Here is a 7,156-nt window from a genome sequence, read left to right on the forward strand (position 1 = left end):
GTTGCAGTAGTCAAGGCGTGAGATAATCAGGGAGTGTACGAGTAGTTTAGTGGTGTCTGGGGTAAGGAGGGAGCGTATCTTGACGATGTTCCGGAGGTGGAGCCTGCATGTGTTTGTGAGTGATTTGATATGAGGTTGAAAGGAAAGGTTTGAGTCCAGAATGACGCCAAGGACCTTGGCTTGCTGGGCGGGATTGATGGTGGTGGTGTTGGTAGTGATGGAAAAGATGGGGGGGGCGCGGGCTGGGGGGAAGACGAGAAGCTCGGTTTTGGAGAGGTTGAGCTTCAGGAAATGGAGCGACATCCAGTCAGAGATGTCGTTTAGGAGGTGAGTGATGCGGGCGGAGAATGTGGGGGTGAGGTGAGGGGTGGATAGGTAGATTTGAGTATCATCAGCGTAGAGGTGGTAATTGAAGCCGTGGGAGTGTATGAGTTTGCCAAGGGAGGAGCTGTAGATGGAGAAGAGAAGGGGTCCAAGGACAGAGCCCTGGGGGACCCCAACAGAGAGGGGGAGGGAAGAGGAGGTGGCATCGTTGTAGGGATAGATAGGACGAGAACCAAGAGAGAGCGGTGTCTCTGATGCCAAGGGAGAGTAGCTTATTAAGGAGGAGGGGGTGGTCGACTGTGTCAAAGGCCACGGAGAGGTCTAGGAGAAGGAGGACAGAGTAGTCGCCTTTGGCTTTGGCGGTTAGTAGATCGTTGGTGATTTTAAGGAGGGCAGTTTCGGTGGAGTGTAGGGGACGGAAGCCGGACTGTAGTGGGTCAAGGAGGTTGCTGTCAGTTAGGTGGGCGCTTAGGCGATCGAAGACCAAGCGCTCAAGGAGCTTGGAAGTGAGTGGCAGCAGGGAAATTGGTCTGAGGTTGTTGAGGTCAGTGGGGTCCAGGGAGGGCTTTTTGAGTATGGGGGTGATGTGCGCATGTTTTAGGGGGGAGGGGAAGACGCCAGTAGAGAGGGAGAGATTGAAGATGTGGGTAAGGGAGCGGATGAGGGAAGAGGGGGGTGACCGGAGGAGTTGAGAGGGGATAGGGTCCAGGGGGCAGGTAGTGAGGCGGGCTTCTGAGAAAACTCTGGTGACTTCCTCAGTGGTAGTAGGGCTGAAGGAGTGCAGTGATGGGGGGGTTACGGTAGGCAGGGCCTTGGGTGTGGTGGGGGGCAGTGCCGTTGCGAGGTCAGAGGAGGGGAGAGATGAGGGGGTGATGGAAGGGGGGAGGCTAGATGGGGAGGTAGATTGCAAGTTGACTATGTCCTTGCGGATTGCGTCAATTTTGTTGTGGAGATGAGTGGCAATCTTGTGGGCGGTAAGTGAGGTACTGAGTGGAGGAGGGGGGGGGAGAGAGCAGGGAGTTGAAGGTGGAGAAGAGTCGGCGAGGGCAGGTGGAGAGGGTGTTGATCAGGTCAACGAAGTAGGCCTGCTTGGCGGCGTGGAGGGAGGAGGTGTAGGTGAGGAAGGCAGATTTGTAGAGGGAGAATGCATGGGGGGACCTGGTTTTGCGCCATAGTCTCTCCAGCGCACGACTGCGACGTTTGAGGCATTTAGTGCTGTCGTTCTGCCATGGTTGGAGCGGTCTGGGTTTGATGTTGCATGTGGTTAGGGGTGCCAGAGAGTCTAGGGTAGCTGACAGTGAGTCGTTGTACGCGATGGTGGCTAGGTCAGGACATGACAGTGGAAGGATGCTGTCGTGTAAGCGGTCGGCAGCCGAGTGGAGGGGGGCCAGGTGCAGGTTGCGGAGGTTGCGGCTGGTGATGGTTTGGCGCACTGGGGGGGGGGGTTAGGGGAAGGGGAGATGGAGAACGTGAGGAGGTGGTGGTCGGAAAGAGGGAAGGGGGTGTTAGAGAACTGGTTGAAGGTACAGAGGTGGGAGAAGACGAGGTCCAGGGTGTTCCCATTGATGTGGGTGGAGGATTGAGTGTGCTGTGTGAGCGCGAAGGAGGAGGTTAGGTGGAGGAGTTGGGAGGTAGCTGGGGTGTTGTCGTTGATGGGGATGTTGAAGTCCCCGAGGATGATGGTCGGTAGCTCAGAGGAGAGGAAGAAGGGAAGCCAGGCGGCGAAGTCATCCAGGAAGCGGGCTATGGATCCGGGGGGCCTGTAGATCACTGCGATCCTCAGGGGGGTGGGTGAGAAGAGCCGGATGCAGTGAGCCTCGAAGGATGACATGCAGGTCTCCTGCAGACCTGTCAGAATATCTGCTTTGTGTATCAGGAAGCTGCAATGAACTACCATGGTGCTCCACAGCGCCACGGTTATTCATTGAAAACTACAAGCCGACAGCCACTAAGGCTGTCAGGACTTTCAGGCACTCATTCACAGAATACTGTGAATGAGTGATGTGGCCCAGTGGGGCTCAGCTGTTTTCAAATCTGACAGATAGTACAGGGAGACGTTTCCTAGTACTATCTGTCAGGGGGCGGCAGGTGAACTTATCCCTTAATTACACAGGTTCTGAGGCTAATTTAATGCAGATAAATCCTCTGCCCTCCAGAGGATTTACCCCCCCCCCCCCCCCCTCTTCCTGCCCAGGCCATTTTTGATGGTATGGCGCTGCGTTACTTTAACTGACAATTGCGCTGTCATGCCACGCTGCACCCAAATGAGATTCATGTCCTTTTTTCCCCCACAAATGGAGCTTTCTTTTGGTGGTATTTGATCACCTCTGCGTGTTTTATTTTTTTGCGCTATAAGCAAAAAAAAAAAAAAAGATTTAAAAATCCAATTTTGGCATAAATCTATCCTAAAATGTATTCTGCTACATGTCTTTGGAAAAAAAAAATCCCAATATGTGTAAATTAATTGGTTTAGCATCTACAAACGGCGGTATATATAGGAATTTTTTTTTTATAATAGTAATGGCGGTGATCAGTGACTTATAGCGGGACTGTGGCAGGCATTCTGACACTGGGGGGTACTAATTGCCACTGACATCCCCAGTGACACTAATAAAAAGCACTGACACTGTACTAATGACACTGGGATTAACATCTGGGGCGATCAAAGGGTTAACTGTGTGCTGTTTTACTGTTGTTTGTGTGTGCTTTACTATGTAAGGATGCTGTTTTGTATCTCTCTGCTATGTAGAGTAATGCAAAGAAGCATGCTGGTGCTTACATGAGATCTGTATTGTTTACATACAGACCTCTCCTCTGTCACTGTTCTTTGGCGATTGCTGGGTGCCAGCGGGGAATCTCCTGCTGGGACCCGGTGATTGACAGCTGAAGCCGCCAATGGCGGTGCAGGTAGGGCGGCGTATGCAACCCCTACCCGGAAATACGTGATTTTGCACAGCTCTGCCACCCTGTAGCTGTAGTTCTGCTATAGGGCGGTCGGGAAGTGGTTAATATAAATGGCTGGCTGGCAGCTTTGTTGTTCCCCCAAACTTCATGATTTACGCACACACCCCTGCTACTCGTGCTGTGGTTGGACACAGCACAAGTTTGTAAACAGGCTCGCAGCCAATGATTTTGGCTGTGAACATGCTGATGCATACTTCCTAACTTTTTGCGATGGGAATGAGGGACACCTATTAGCAAATGTATGTAGGCATAGGACACACCCCCTGCTATGCCCCCTCAAAGGAGTATTATACAAAGAAAATGAGTTAAACCCACAAGTGCTTTTTATTTACCACTATTATTCTTCTATACTGGCTTTTGAAATTTATAAATGCAACACTTTAGAAATTGGATGAAAGGTTTAACACTGGGAAACACTTTTTGAAAGATAAATAGTGCATTTTATATACAACTATATAGATCAGACTACAGTGAGGGACAAATTAGTAGGAAAGAGGGACAGACAGACTTTGTTCCAAATCATGGACAGTCCCTCGAATTCAGGGATATTTCGGGAGGTAGGCTGATGGCTCTGGCCAACCATAGTAGACAGATCTGTGCGTGTTAGTAAACACACAGCGAGGTTTGGCTGATTTTGCTTCCTGATTTCACTTACCTCTCAGAGCTGAAATGAAGGAAAGCCAGCAAGTCTGTGAGTAAAATCATCACACATACACTCATTAGACACTCATTTAACCCCTTGATTGACCGCCTGATCACCTCAGTCACCCAGCCAGTGTCATTATTACAGCAACAGTGTACAGTATTAAGTCGCCATTACTAGTTTAATGTTTCCTGGTCACAGTCAGAACTATACTAGTGTCCCCAATAGTATAGTGTCCCAAAAAATGCAATGCTAGTAGCATCAGCCTCTATCACTGCCTGCACATGCATTTACCCCTTCCCCAACCAGTACAGTGTCAGTATAATTTTTCTGATCACTGCCTCCTCTGATGCAGTGCCCGCAAAACCCAAAGTGTTAGTAAGATCAGGCTTGATCTCTGGTAGCACTAGCAGTTAATTTTATAGCTAGTGTGCAAGAAGTCCTCGATTGCTAGCCAGGAGCTCTTTTTCTCATATTTGTCACTAGGTGCCTGTAAAGAAGTCTTGATGACGGAAGTCGGAAGTGATGTCAGACACCGGAATTGACGTGATCGTGTATGCTGGAGAGCTGCAGTGGACATTTTGGAAGTGGCTAAAGGCGTTTTTTACAGTAATGTTTGTATGTGCATACATTTTAATAAATATATGGTTTTATAAGGATTTACTGCATACTGCACTATGGCCTCTGTATGATATCTCTTGTATGGAGACCCTGAAGAAAAGCTGGAGTTAAGAAGGGGACTGTTGAAAGTGGAGGAGTTTGGTGGAAAGTGATTTGAAAGGCACCGATCTGGTAAGATGCATGGAGTGACATAATTAAACACATGCATGTGGTGGATCTGTATCATAACTCTGGATCTTCATGTGAGACGATCATAGAAGTACCAGACACAAGGAGACACAGAGCTGAAGTGAATCTGAGAATAATTGATTGGATATACAGTACACCAAGTATATGAAGGGTAAGGGTGAATAAAGAAGAACACTGGTGAACAAATACACATATAATATTATAAATGTGAGTACATTGGACAGGATTTTAAGCATGGTGTATTGAGCATACTACACTATAGTATATTTCTTTATTTGGAGATCACTGTATAGGAAGATTGGATTCACAGGAAGAAGTTGATGTATATATGGCGTCTGATCTTCGGTTATACAGAGAAAATATTGAACTTTTCATTTTGAGAGCGCTTGTCACTTCTGTCATTACCATCTCTTTCTGTGAGGGGAACAGATTGACTCTAGCTGCTAAGGGAAGGATCATTGTTTACTATATTTTGTTTGTGTTTTAAAAGGGAGGTTCCAGCACTCTGCTTAAAAATATTTACCTGTAAAATTAGTTCCCAAAAAAGGTACACTAGTGAGGAGGCATACAGGATTCTGAACATAACAGATGAGAGAGCAGGGGAGTCCTCACTCTCTGAATCAGGCTCAAAATATGAACCTGTAGAAAGCAGCGCCACCCTGGCAGCTAGCTCGGAAGATGGTGACGAGGTCCCTGCTAAAATCAGGCTTACCTGACCCTATGTTGCTGACATGCAAGAAACAGATAATTCTGCTCAGATGCAGCAAGGAACAAGTACTAGTGCTTCATTACTTTTTGATGATTTGGCAAGCACTAACAGCATAGAACATCTTAGCCTTTTAGACCCCAGTGCTGCAGCATTTCATGGTGAAGTGGTGAGCACCAGCATGCTGTACAAGCTGATGAGGTTGCTAGCACTAGGTGTGCAATGCAACTGCAGCCACCAAGAAATCAAGCACTAGCAGCCTTCCAGAGGTGCTTGCAAACCCTAAGTGGTTTCCCCCAGATTCAGTAAAACCTGTTATCCCCACCATTCACATTCTTCTTCTTCACCAGAGTATAGGTATGCCACTTGTGTGAGACTTTTTGGCAGCCTAGCCACACATGGGAGCCCAAAATCAAATGAGTACCTTCAGGCTTTCAAGGGGTGTTAATTACTCATAATTACTCATGGGATTTCCTTACTACCTATCACATTTTCGGAGGCCGTAAAATTCTAGGACAGTATAAACACCCCCAAATGACCCCTTTTTGGAAAGTAGACACCCCAAGGTATTTGCTGAGAGGCATGTTGAGCCTTTGGAAGGTCTTATTTTTGCCATAAGTTTTTGGAAAATACATTTTTCCTTTGCACAAAATTGTCACTTTTCTGAGATATTTCTCACACACATCATGGGTATACATGGCACTACACCCCAAAACACATTATGTTTCTTCTCCTGCATATGGGGATACCAGATGTGTGGGACTTTTTGGGAGCTTAGCTGCATACAGGGGCCAAAAATCCAATGAGCACCTTCATTTTTTCAAAGAGCGTAACTTGCACCTTTGATTTCCAGACTACCTTTCACAGTTTTGGAGGAACTAAAATGCCAGGATAGTACAAAAAACCCGCAAATGACCCATTTTTGGAAAATAAACACTAGAAGGTATTTGCTAAGAGGCATAGCAAGTATTTTGCAGATCTCATTAATTGCCTCACGTTTTTGCAAAATGAATAAAGAATACGAAAATGTATTTTTTATTTTCTATCTTCATTTTTCAAAACCTTGTGACAAATATCTGCAAAATACGCACTATGCCTCTTATCAAATACCTTGGAGTGTCTACTTTCCAAAAAGGGGTCATTTGGGGGGGGGGGGTACTATCTTGGCATTTTAGGGCCTCCGAAAATGTGACAGGTAGTCAGGAAATCCAGTGCGTAATTAAAGTGTTACTAAACCCACAACAGTAAAATCAGTCTGTATATGCAGTAAAGCATGCTTGGTTTACCCACTGTGAAACCCAAGGGGTTAATCCTCTGCATTGTGTAAAAAGGCTGTTTGAACCTTTCTTCTCTGATCCTCGCCTTCTGCTGTCCCCAATCTATCTGCTGATAGTACAGAGCTCTAGGAGTCACTCTCCACATGCTCAGTTTGGTGTGTATTGCTTGAGAGTTTTTTTTCTTTGGGGGGGTGCATGTGATCAGCACAGGGCCAATCCGCACTGTCCAGATAGAGAGTCAGCGGTCATTCAGCCTCATAGGACAGTCAGAGTAGAATGAAAACTCCTCATGCGAGCTTTAACCAGTGCTCAGCCGGACACTGATAGAAGTCACAAGACTGCTATATACTGTTGATGAGAAAAGGTATTTAGAAGTTTGTTTATATTTACTAAAATAATTGCATTTCCATGCTTTGTGTATCGTGGAAGACC

This window comes from Staurois parvus, unplaced genomic scaffold (assembly GCF_062004578.1).
Source record: "Staurois parvus isolate SC_StPar_1 unplaced genomic scaffold, SC_StPar_1.0 ptg000122l, whole genome shotgun sequence".
In the NCBI taxonomy this organism is placed as follows: Eukaryota; Metazoa; Chordata; class Amphibia; order Anura; family Ranidae; genus Staurois; species Staurois parvus.